The following is a 13,419-nucleotide window of genomic DNA, read 5'->3' on the forward strand; positions in this document are numbered from 1 at the left end:
TCATGATTGCTATCCTTGTCTTTATTTCTTTGACTGAAGCTGAAGCATAATAGATTTCAGTCTAGCTCCTGACTTTAACTCTGTGTGTGTCTGTTTCAAGAGTATTTCTTGTAAACACCATATCATTGGATCCTAGTTTCCAATCCATTCTATTTGCTTCCATTTTATGGGTGAGCTCATTCCATTCATATTCACAGTTATCACTTTTGTATATTTCCCTCCATCCCATTTTCTTCTGTTTATTTTTCTTTCTTTCTCCTTTTATCTGTTCCTCCACAAAAGTCTGTTTTGCCTCCCTTAATCTACCCTCCTTTTTAACATCCTCCCCACCTCTCTTATTTCCATTTCCTTCCATTTCCCTGTTGGGTAAGATACCCAGCTGAATGTGTATGTACATTCTTCCCTCTTTGAAATAATTATGATGAGAGTGCTTTGCTCACCCCAATCCCCCCACCATTTTCCCCTCCATAGTAAAAGCTCTTCTTGGATGCTTCTTTTATGAGGATGATTTTCCTCTTTCTGCCTCTCCCTTCCCCCTTCTCCCAGTGCATCTCTCATTTTCACCTCTTCATCTTTGGGGAGATCATCCCAATATCATTGACTCATACCCATGCCCTCTGTCTACGTAGACTCTTTCTAACTACCTTAACAATAATAAAGTTCTTAGCACTTACATGTATCATCTTCCCATATAGAAATGTAAGCAGTTTAATTTTATTGAGAATCTTAGGATTTTTGTTTCATGTTTACATTTTTATGCTTTTCTTGAATCTTGTGTTTGGAAGTAAAAATTTCTATTCAGTTCTGGTCTTTTCATCAGGATTGCTAAAAGTCCTCTATTTTAAGAAATAACCATTTCCCCTCCCCAAAGGATTATATTTAGTTTTGCTTGGTAGATTGTTTTTGGTTGTAATCCTAGCTCCTTTGCCTTCTGGAATATAATATCCTAAGTTCTTCCCTTCTTAAAGGTGGAAGCTGCTAAATCTTATATGATTCTGACTGTGGTTCTGCAGTATTCCTGCCAACCTCCTAACTTGTCTTAGGCTGGGAAAATGTCTCTCTCTGACATTTTGTTGGCTCTGCTGCTCCAGAGTTTGATTTGAGGCATCACTTTAAAGTTGTTTGGAAGGTAATATTGGGAGAGTTCACCAGAGTTGTTGCCTTTCCTCTGCCATCCTGACTGCTCCCCGCCCCAACCTCTTGTTTTTAGATAAATACAGATTTTCATATTAAAGACAGATCCATTTGTTCCTATGCATTCTAGTGTTTTTTTTTAAAAAAAAAACAAGAATGAGTACTTTACCTTGTCAAAACTTTTTTTTGTATCTATTGATACAGTCATATGATTTTTGTTCTTCTTGTTATTAATATGGTCACTGACGTCTACATTTATGCCAGGAGTGAAATATCCTGCATTTCTAGTATAAATACAATTTGGTCATAGTGTGTAATCTTTCTGATATGTTGCTGTAATCTCCTAGCTCACATTTTATTTAAAATATTTGAAACAAAATTCTTTAGGGATGTTGTTCCACATTTCCCCGCTTCTACTTTGTCACTCAGGGCTAGATATCAAGACCATATTTTGTCATAGAAAGAATTTGGTAGAACCCCTTCTTTTTCATGGTTTTTTTCAAACACTTTATGTAATGTTGAAATTAACTCTTCTTTAAATATTTGATAGAATTTGCTTATAAATCCATCTAGTTCCAGGATGTGGAGGGTTTTTTGGGGGTGGGGGAAGACTTTCATTTATGACTTTTAAAATTCCTTTTTGTAAGATTGTTTAATTTAAGTCTTTTATTTCTTGTTCTGCTGATCTGGACATTCTATGTTTTTGTAAATATTCATTAATTTCATTTAGATTTTCATTTTACTTGACATACATTTAAGTGGAAAACTTTCAAATAATTTCCTTTATTTCTTCTTTATTGGGTGCGAATTCACTTTTTTTCATTGTTGATAGTGGTAATTTGGTTTTCTTCTTTCTATTTAAAAATCAAGTTAGCTAATGGTTATCTATTTTATTGTGTGTTTTTAAAAAGTAGTTCCTAGTTTTATTTATCAGTTTAATTTTTTCTTTCAATTTTGTTAATCTCTTCTTTGACTTTCAGGATTTCTATATTACATTTTATTAGAGCCCTTTAATTTGTTAGTTGATCAGGTTTTGTTAGTTGCATGCTCAGTTTGTAGATCTGCTTTTTCACTCTTTTGTTGATGAATGTATTTAGAGATATAAATTTTCCCCTATGGCCTCATTGACTTCATCTTTAAATTTTCAATATGTTGTATCATTGCTGACTTTATTTTTACTGAAATTAATGATTGTTTTTATGATTTGTTCTTTGACCATTTAACCATTCTTTGGGATTAAATTATTTAGTCTCCAATTAATTTTTAATATTTTCTTCATTAACCCATTCTTTAATATAATTTTTATTTGTTGAATATACTTCATTTAACTTTTTATTGCATTGCAGTCCATAAAAGGTGTGTCTAATTTTTTGCTTTTGTGCTTTTGTTTTCAGTGTTTTTAATGATCTAAATATAATGAATTTCTTTGAAGGTACAATACAATGTAAAGCTGAGATACATGTATACTTTCTTCTGTTCCATTCAGCAATCTCTTGAGCCCTATCTTATCTAACCTGTCTGCAATTCTATTCATGTCCTTCGCTTTCCAGGTCTCTTGCTTTAAAAAACATTTTTTTTGTCTGTTTATGCTGAATTCTATTGAGATCCTTCGCTTCTTTTGTTTTTGTTTACGTTTATTGAAGGCTAAGAGGAAAGACTTGAAGTCCCTCAGTATTATCATTTTATTCTCTATTTCTTCCTAAAACTCATTTAACTTTTCCTGAAAGTGTTTGTATGCTATGCTATTTGGTGCATATATGATTGATATTTATATTAATTCATTGTTTATGGTACCTTTCAGCAAAATGTAGTTTTCTTTTTTATTTTTTCAATTAAGTTTCTTTTTGCAGTTGCCTTACATGAAATTATGATTACTACCCCTACCTTTTTTACTTTAGCTGAAGGGTAATAGATTTTACTTCAGCTCCTTATTTTAACTCTGTGTGTATTTTTCTTTTTCCAATGTGTTTCTCTAAACAGCATATTATTGGATGCTGCTTTCTAATCCGTCCTGCTTTGCTTTGGATGAGTTCATCCCATTCACATTTATAGTAACAAATGCTTATTGTATATTTCCCTCCATCCCATTCTCTTACATTTTTGTTTACGTTTGGTTCCCATTTCTCTTTAAAAAGAAGAATAAGGTAATCAGATACAAGAAGATAGCTCAGCGTTAGGGCTCTAGGTTTAGTGTTTGATCATCTGCACATCTTCCTTTTCCCTCACTCAGAGGCTAATTCTATCCTTTCTTTTCAAGTTCCTCCTTAATTCCACCATCTTCCATTAGAGTTTCCTTTTCTTAAGCCTAATCTTTCCCTTAATGTACCTTCCCTCTTTTCTCCTCTTTCCCTTCTATTTTTCCTATGAGTGAAATCTATTTCTGAATCCAATTAGGAGTGTATATGTGTGTGTACGTACTCTTTCCTCTTTTGACCAGTTCAGATGAGAAGTTTCAGTGTTCCTTCTTCTTTTACAGGCTTCTAATGGCATATTCCAATTATGTTAGATAATTTTTACTATCTTTTCCTTTCCCCTTCCTTAGTATATTCCTTCACTACTCCCCTTTGCATTTGTCTTTTAAGATCATCAGAACAATCTGTCTAATTAGACTCCCTCTTGACTCCTTGTGATGAAGGGAGACGTATTATCTCCCTCTATTAGAATGTAAACAGTTTGTCCTTCTTTAATCCCTTATGATTATTTGCTAATGGTTAACTTTTTATGCTATTTTTGTCTTTGGTGCCTGTGTTTGTTTTTCATATTTTCTACCCAGCTCTGGTCTTTTTATCAAGAATGCCTGGATGTTTCTTATTTCATCAAATATCCATCTTTTGCCCTGTAGGATTCTACTCAGTTTTGCTGAGTAAGTTATTGTTGGCTGTAAACTGCTATCTTTTACATTTTAGGATATTTATTCCAGCTTTCCAGTTCTTTATGGTGGTGGCTGCTAAATCATAACTGATACTAACTGTGGCTCCTTACTACTTGAATTTTTTCTCTCTGATTGTAATATTTTTTCTTTGACCTGGAAGCTCTGAATTTTAACTAAAATATTCCTAAAAATTTTCACTTGGGATTTCTTTCAGGAAATGATTGGTGAACTCTTTGTTTATCTACTTTGTCCTCTAGTTCTAAGAGATCTGGGCAGTTTCTTTTATTATTTCTTAATATATTATATCTAGTTTCTCTCTCTCTCTCTCTCTCTCTCTCTCGCTCTCTCTCTCAATTTCAGAAAGTTCATTGATTAGTAAATTATCTCTCTATCTGTTTTGAAGTTCAGGGTTTTTTGGCTATGAGGTACTTTCTCCTACTTTTTCAGTCTTTTGACTTTAATATTTCTGTTTGTCTTGTTGGCTTATTAGCTTCTATTTGATCAATTCTAATTTTTAGGGAGTTCATTTTTTTCTTGGGTAAGGTTTTATATTTCTTATTCCAAGCTGGTAATTTTTCCCCATCCTCTTTTCCATTGTACTCATTTCTTTTTCCATCTTTTCCCTCTATGCTCTGATTTTTTTGGGGGGGGGGAGGAGAATTTCTTTAACTGTGAGCTCCTTTAAAGTTACAAAGCATTCCTGAGGTATGTTTAACAATGAATAAATTTCCATCAGTTGTCATCAAAGTTACGATACAGTGGAGCTACAGATACATCCTTTTAGACTATCTAGGTTTTCAATTTATCATATGGGCTTAATGGTCAAGTGGTACTTACACATCTGAAAAAGGAAATATTCCAACATAGTAGTAAGAACTTTAGGGCAACTAAGTAGCTCAGTGGATAGAGTGCTGGACCTGAGATCAGAAAGACTAATCTTCCTGAGTTCAAATCTGGCCTCAGATACTTACTAACTGCGTGAACCTGGGTAAGTGACTTAAACCTGTTTGCTTCCATTTCCTCATCTGGAAAATGAGCTGGAAAAGGATCCAGTATCTTTGCCAAGAAAATCCCAAATAGGGTCACAAAAAGTTGGACACAACTGAAATGACCAAACAAGTAAGAACCCTGTATCCAGAGCCAAGGAAAGATGTTCACAGTGTACCTAACAGTCTTAGCACCAAAGGTGGAGAGGGTGATACCTATGTCATTATGTAGGGATCTTTCTACAGTTAGCTACATCTTGACATGGTCCTGTCTTGTTAGAAGAATCCAAAAACTCAGTACCACTAACTACTGTGGATCCACATAAACCCACTATGAGAAGCATGCCAGGGGTGGTGGAAAAACCAATAAAGCCAATCTCCCTGAGGCAATGACTACCTGGTCCTTAGGAAGCCTATTTTAACCTCAGTGGAATTGCAAAAATGATATTGATTCTTTTGCACTGAGTGCTTCTAAATGATCCAGGAAATTTCTTTATTTTTTTTCCCCACTTAAAACATGTAAGGATTGTTTTCAACATCTACTTTTATAAAATTTTGAGGTTCAAATTTTTCTCCCTCCCTTCAATAGCAAACAATCTGATATAGGTTATCCATGTACAGTCATGTTAAACATATTTCCACATTAGTCATGTTGTGAAAGAATCAGAACAAAAGAGAAAAACCATGAGAAAGAAAAAACAAAAAAGGTGAAAGTAGTGTGCTTCAGTCTGCATTCAGACTCCATAGTTCTTTCTCTGGATATGGACAGCATTTTCCATCATGAGTCTTTTGGAACTGTCTTTGATCATTGTATTGCAGAGAAGAGCCAAGTCTATCAGAGGTGATCACTGTACAACGTTGCTCTTACTCTGTACAGTGTTCTCCTGGGTCTGCTGACTTCATTCAGCATCAGTGCATGTAAGTCTTTCCAGGTTTTTCTGAAGTCCTCTTGCTCATCATTTCTTATAGCATAATAGCATTCTATTACAATCATGATGCAACTTGTTCAGCCATTCCCCAATTGAAAGCATCCCTCCAATTTCCAATTCTTTGTCATCACAAAAAGAACTGCTATAAATAGTTTTGTATATGTGGGTCTTTTTTCCTTTTTTATGATCTCTTTAGGATACAGATCTAGTAGTGGATCAAAGGGTATGGTATGCACAGTTTTCTAGCCCTTTGGGCATAGTTCCAAATTGTTCTCCGGAATGGTTGGATCAGTTCACAACTCCACCAACAATGCATTGGTGTTACAATTACAGAAAATTTTTTTTAAAAGCCTTTGCTTTGTGACATTCTTCAGCTTACAAATCTTTTAATAAAAGGACTATCTATATCTAACAGCAGCAGAAAAGGAATGGGCAAACATCCCATCTAGGATCTGCTGAGTGATAGAAATAAATGCAGGGAAAGCCAGGGTTTTATGGAATTCCTGTTTGGTGTCTCAGCCTTCCTTTAAACTCTTTATGAGTTGAGGATTCAGGGACATATACATAGCCCAAGAAAGGGATTTTTTTGTGTGTCTGAATAGTTCTTCCCCATTTTCTTTGAGAAAAGATTAGTGCACACCAAACAATATGGACAAATGAAGCCAATAATATTCTCAATTCCTATCACTTGAAACCCCATATTCTTGCAAAAAATTAGTTCTCTCCTGAAATCACCCACAGATATTGCTTGGGGTGTAGTAACCAAAATAGCTCCCAGGGACTTATAAAGTTGAAGGGCTTCCACAGCAGAAACGTGCTCATCAGCAGTTCCTGCAGAGTATCCTCAGCGAAACAGTCCATATCATCCCAGGCCACATCAGACATAAATTGTTTTATGATTACATTTTCTCTTGGGGCTCTCTATGTATCATACCCTCATCTGGCTTCTCCAGTAGGAAGCCCACACACATGAAGGAGATGGTTTATTCTTGGTCTACAAACACAAACACCCAACCATTGTTACACTGGTGTCATCTTGCCTTGTATTGTTAGCATTCAGGGAATGCAGGGACCACAGAGGTCCACATCCAAAATACTAGTCTTATTGCCTGAATGCTAGAGGGCTAGGATTAGCTCTATAGAGATGATGCTTTACCCTACCCCTCCTTTTCCTGAAAGGACCAAGATGATCTACCTGATGCCAATCAGGTTTCCAGTCTCCTGTTTGGTCTCCATTTTGCCAGCTGCTACCTCACATCACAACTTTCACCTCCATCTGCATACACACACCCTTCCCTTGTTCCTCCTAGAGTGATGGACCTTTCATCCAATCTGAAACAATATTTCTCTAATTTTGTTTTTTAAAATAATTTTTTAGCTCTTTTAATAACTCTTTGATTCATCTCTTCCAGAAATTCTAGTTGAATTTGTGTCCAAGCTGTGCTTTGCTTTGAGGTTTTGCTTGTGGATGTATTAGAGTCATTCTTTTCTTCTACATTTGTGTCTTGAGCATCCTTATCACCATAATTGCTTCGTATGTGGGATCCCTCTTTTAAATTTGCTCAATCTTCCAGCTTCCTCCCTGACTTTGGATTTGATATTAAGGTTAATCTTTGCTCATTTCTGGAGAAATCTAGGCTGGTCCTGTAGCTGCTTTCTTGGGGTCTTGAGTATTGCATTATTCTAGACACTCAAGGACAGCTCAGCCTGGCAGTCTACCATTGTTACCAAAGTCATCTGATCCAGGAAAAAATCTGATAATTGCTTCTCTGTTCATATCCATCTTATGGAATCCCTGGCTTCCATCAGAAGTCATCTCAAGTGCCACATCATACAAGATTATCCTGATTCTCACAAATTATTTTGTATTTACTTTATATGTATATATATATATACATATATAAACATATTTATAACATTTTATATATATAAACATTTATATATAATTTCCTATGTGGACATTATTTTCCATAAATTGATTGTTTCTTAAGGGCAAGGACTGCCCTATTTATTGTCTTTATATCTGCAGCACCTAGAACAATCCCTCACTCACAGGAGTCACTTAATAAATGCTTGTTGAATCAAATGAGACAATGTTTTATAAAATACTGTTATTTTCCCAATGAATATATTTTATTTTATTTTCTATCAATAAGAACAAATGTTCAAATTCTTAAATAAAGACAAAAGAACATTAATAAGACTAAAAAAAATAAATAGGAAAAAAGTGATTTGCACCTATGAGCTGCTTAATAAATGTGAATTAAATTAAATACATGAATCCTACTTTTAAGGAACTTACATGTGCTTAGAGAGATGAAACATACCTATAAAATGGAGGAAAATACTCTGTAGGATATAATTTAAAAAGAAAATTTCAGAGGGAACTGCCAGTGTATGAAGTCCAGTGGTGGACTGAACTTCTAAGGAGAACAGATCTCTAGGGGGATAGTAGAAAAAAACCTGGAGATTCAGGAGTGTAGCTTGGAAAAGAATGAAGATGAGATAGTGGGTTTCTCTTCCCTGCAACCCCTGAAACAGTGACAGGATGGCCATTTGTCAGATAGAGAGATTCTGTTTCAGATATGCTTGGACTAAATGATCTTCCAATTCCAAAATTCTGTGATTTTTGCCTTTGTTCACATTATTCCCTGTGCCTGGAATCCTTCCTTTTCCCCCTGTCATCTGGTGAATTTCTACCTTTAAAATACAGCTTTCTATAGGAAACCTTCCCTGATCTCCATTTGGTAATGACCTTCCCCTTCAGATCTCACTTAGCACTTTGTCTGTACCTTTCTAAAGCATTTACCATGTAGTGCTATGGATTTTAATTATCTGTGTATATGTATCATCTCCTGACTAGGCTATAAGCACCATCTAAAGTTTGTTCCTCTGGTACTTCTCTTTGGAACAGCAACCCTGAGGGCCTTCCACCTCCCAGCTTGATTGTTTTTCTTTTTTCTAATTAAAGGAGCCATCCCTTGACTTACTTCTTGTAAAGAGGCCTATTCACTGAATAGGTGTTACCTCACTCTAAGTGAGTACCTGAAAAGACCTTAGCTTAACTGGGCCAGGATCTCCCGTTGCATCCTGGGCCATCTCCAGTCATCCTGATGAATATCTGGTCCTAGATCCAGATGGCTGTGGAGAAAAGAGTGAGGCTGGTGACTATGCACAGCCCTCCCTCACTCAAATCAAAGTCAACTACAAGTCATGTCATCATTTCCCTGATGTCATGGTCCTCTTCGAAAAGGAAGGACAAACACAAACTTCCTCTGGTATCTACCACAATGCATATAGTAGGCAAAAAAATAAGTGTTTGTGAAAATGATGATAAGTCATGTTTCTTGTGTTGAATGATGAGGGAGGGGGAAAAGGATACAAAAGGGGTTTCCGCAAGGGGGATCTTAAGGGTATTTCCTGGATGACTAATTGGTAGAACTTTTCAGCTCCTGCTTGCCTCATTGTGGAAGGACATGAGTTCCAGGCCTGACTCCATTGTATTCTTGATCAAGTTCACTCTGTGAGGCCATACTTTCACCATCTTTAAACTGGGTGAAGTAGGCTTCCAAAACAGTTGAAGTAAAATGTTAGTTATGATAATGTCAGATGCATCCTGCTTCACCTCCTCTCATTTTTCCCAAGGGGCATCTCATCCTACTTTTGTAGCACTTTTGTAGCTCTCACAAGGAGTTAGTACAGCCAGATTTTCTTGCTAAAATTCTGAAATTCTGACCTTTCCTTGAAACTCACCAGTGTAGTCAAAACAAATTAAACTAGAGGACCGGAAGGCCCCTTGGTCATTATTTAAGGACCTCTGAGAAAGTCTTATTTCCTGGCACTTCCCTCCTCCCTCCATCTTCCAGGGATTTGTGGTTAGCTTTAAATCTTGACAGATGTTCCTCTGCTCTTTGCTGGCTGCACACTATAAACTATAAGCTTTGCAGGTGTAGGCTTCTTTGGCTGTCAGGTCCCTTGCCATACTTTCCTGTTATCATCCAGGGGCCTCAATCAGAGCTTAGGCATGTAGAGTGGAACCCTCCTCTTTCGCCTTTATTGCACAATTCAGCCAGCAGGCCTGATTTTCAAACATTGGTCCCCAGATCCTGGTGGTCTTCCCTTTATCCGAGGGTGAGACCTCGTGGCCTCTTCCTTTGATATAAATGCAAACCATCTCCCAATAGCTGGTTAAAGACAGTATTTTTTAAAACTTTTAATTTGTGGAATAAAACAAGCATTTCCATAACATAGTATGAAAAAATACGATTGCGTATGAAACTGCGAATCTACTATGTACAATTTGCTGTATATTACAATATTATATATATATACATATAAAATTATTGTGTAAATTTCTTTTTTCCTTCCCTCCCTGTCCTCTGCCCTAGAGATGGCTACCATTAGATGCAGATATGTATATATATGTACACACATGCACACATACATACACAAACATATATGTGTAAAATTATTCTACACAAGCTTCTATTTATCAGTTCTTTCTCTGTATTCAGACAGCATCTTTCTTCATATGTCCTTTATAGTGAATTTGGATATTGATAATAGTCAAATGACTTATTCTCTTAATGTTGTTCTTAAAACAATATTGCGATTATTGTGTACAGTTTTCTCTTGGTTTTGCTCATCTCACTCTTCGTTATTTCATGCAAGTTTTTCCATATTTTTCTAAGATTATTGAGCTCATCATTTCTTATAACACAGTCGTAGTCCATCACAATCACATACACCTCAAAATCTGACTCTGTGGTGTGGCTGGACCAGTGTTAGATTTGGAGTTAGGAGATCAGGGTTCAAATCGCAACTCAGACACATACTGTGTACAGATTATTTAATCTCTCTGTTTTGAATTTAAAGCCCTTTGCAAGCTGGTTCCAGTCTTCCCTTTCAGCGTCATGATATGTTATTCTCCCTCATGAACTTTACAGTCTAGTCAAAATGGCACTCTTCACACAACACTCCATATCCCAGCTCTTAGTGCTCCCATTCCTAAAATTACCCTGTATATACTAATTTCTGTATACCAATTAATAACATTTATTAAGTACCAAGTGGGTAAAAGTCATTATGCTATTTTTAGTAGCACACATCAAATAGTCCTTGGCCTCTGGGAACTTGTATTTTATCAGAGAAGACAATATACACATACATGCGAAAGCTGTATCCGGTAACCCTGAGAAAGTACTAGAAGCTAGGGAAATCAGGACAGGCTTCTTGCAGAATATGGAACTTGAATTGAGTTTTGAAAGAAACCAACAATTCCAAAAGGCTATGATGGAGCAAATGTAAAGAAATGAGTGATGGACATTATGCTGTGAAATAGTAAAAATTCCAGTTGGGCTAGAGCCAGGGGTATCGAACCTGTGGAGGTCCTTCTAAGTCCTTGGGTATGGCCTTTTGACCAAGTCCAAGTTTTACAGAACAAATCCTTTTATTAAGGGGATTTGTTCTGTGAAGTTTGGATTCAGTCAAAGGGCCACATTTGAGGACCTAGAAGACCACGTGTGGCCTTGAGGCCCTGGACTAGTCCATAGAGTGCATGGAAAGGGCTATTACATAAGAAGACTGGAAAGGTAGGATGGAGTTAGATTGTGAAGGGCATTAAGTGTCAAATGGAGTTTATTTTTGATCCCAGAGGCAACAGGGAGCTACTGGAGTTAATTGAGAAGGTGGGGGAGGAGACGTGGGTAGACCTGTGCTTTAGGAAAACATGTTTGGTAGTTGGTTTTGAGGATGAATTTAAAGTAACTAGAGACTTGAAGCAGGGAGCCAATTAGGAGATTCCCTCAGTAGTCCAGGAGAAAGGTGATCAAGGCCTGGATAGAAGGAGATGCAAGATATTGGAGAGGTAGAAAAGACAGGATTAGGCAACAGATTGTATCAATAGGGAGATGGAGAGTGAGATGTCAAGGAGGATGCCAAGGTTGCAAATCTGGGGGACTCGAAGGAAGGCAAGTTGGGAAGAGAGTTAGGTTTGGGGAAAAGATAATGAGTTTTGTTTTGGACATGATGAGTTTGAGATGCCTATGAGATATCCAGTTTAAAATGTCTTATTAGGTAGCAATTAGATAGTGACGTGATTGGAGAAAGGGGGAAGACTAGGATAAGGGCCCCATCTTTAAGAGAAAGGCTACAGCTAGACATATAGATCTGGGAGTCATTGAGAGAGATGGTCATTAAAACCATGGGAATCGATGAGGTTTGTAGACTGCTAGATATAAACCTTCTGAGGGAAGGGATCATTCTATTTTTTGCCTCTGTTTCCCCAGGGGAAACTAGAACAGTGACTGGTACATGCAGATTAATGAACAGATTAGGCCTCTACTTCTTCATCTATAAAATAAGGATAATAATAATAAACTATCTCCTTCACCTAATTATTTTGAGGAAAACACTTTGTAAAACTTAAAACTATAGAAGTATGAGCTTATTATAATTATTATTTATAGGATTTAGAATTAAAGTGTCCTTGGAAATCATCTAACACCTTCATTTTATGTGCAGGAAAACTGAAGCCTAGAAAAGCGAAGAGATTTTCAGATCATTCAATGGCCATGCAAAGACTGGAACAAAGGTTCTGCTTCCTCCCACCCCAACCCCTCCTATTTGTGTACCCTTGCACTGAGCTGGTTTAGGTCTGGGGGGTTATTTATTCCAGAGCCTTGAGGTGTGATTAAAAAATAAGTCTGCTTTCAGGTTTGGGAATAGGAAGCATTCACATGATTTTTTTTCGACAAATTACTCTGAAACTTAAGTTGATATTTTCAGAACTTTTCTTCATAGTGGAAGATCCATAGAGCACTACATAATTATGATCTGTTGTTATCTCCAGTTTTATAAGTGGGAATACTGAGAAATGAAAGGGTGTCCAAGGGCATGCAGTGAATTAGTGGCAGAGTAGAAATGTGTTCAAAGGGCAGGACCACAGCCAGTAAATGGGATTGGGGGGGAGAGCAGATTTTGGCTTTTCTATAAGGAACAATTCCTAACATCAAAGCTATTCAGTAAAGGAATGAAAGGGTTGGGGGATGTAAAAAAGCAGGAGCAGGCTCTATGTATTCCAGCAGAGGCTGGCTCACCCCTTGTCTTAGTGATGGCAAGGACTTTCCTGCTATTAACTAATTTCCAATTTATCCTCTGTAGGTGTGTATATACACATGTATATAATTATTATACAGATTATATATAGATATTATATACAGCATAAATTATGTAGTATAATCTATAAAATCACATATTATATATGCAATCCAGATATGTTATACGTGCATGTATATACACATTATTTGTTGTATATCTATCTGAACATATGTTGTGTGTACATATACATTATATATCTGAATAGACGTGTACATAATGTATATAATATGGCTAGATTATGTCATATATTCATGTGTGCCTATGATATATATTATAATGCACTATCTGTATATTATATGCATATTATATTCTAACATCAGATACGTCATTTAATCTGCAT

At 36.4% G+C, this 13,419-nt stretch overlaps 1 long non-coding RNA gene and 1 pseudogene across 1 annotated transcript in view; one reads left to right on the forward strand and one right to left on the reverse strand.

The window, feature by feature from the left end:
- Nucleotides 1-13,419, forward strand: part of LOC140518111 (uncharacterized) — a 75,173-nt gene that overhangs the window by 38,052 nt on the left and 23,702 nt on the right. The window lies entirely within an intron of this gene.
- Nucleotides 6,320-7,157, reverse strand: LOC140529510 (cytosolic Fe-S cluster assembly factor NUBP2 pseudogene; annotated as a pseudogene).

This window comes from Notamacropus eugenii, chromosome 1 (genome assembly GCF_028372415.1).
Source record: "Notamacropus eugenii isolate mMacEug1 chromosome 1, mMacEug1.pri_v2, whole genome shotgun sequence".
NCBI lineage: Eukaryota > Metazoa > Chordata > Mammalia > Diprotodontia > Macropodidae > Notamacropus > Notamacropus eugenii.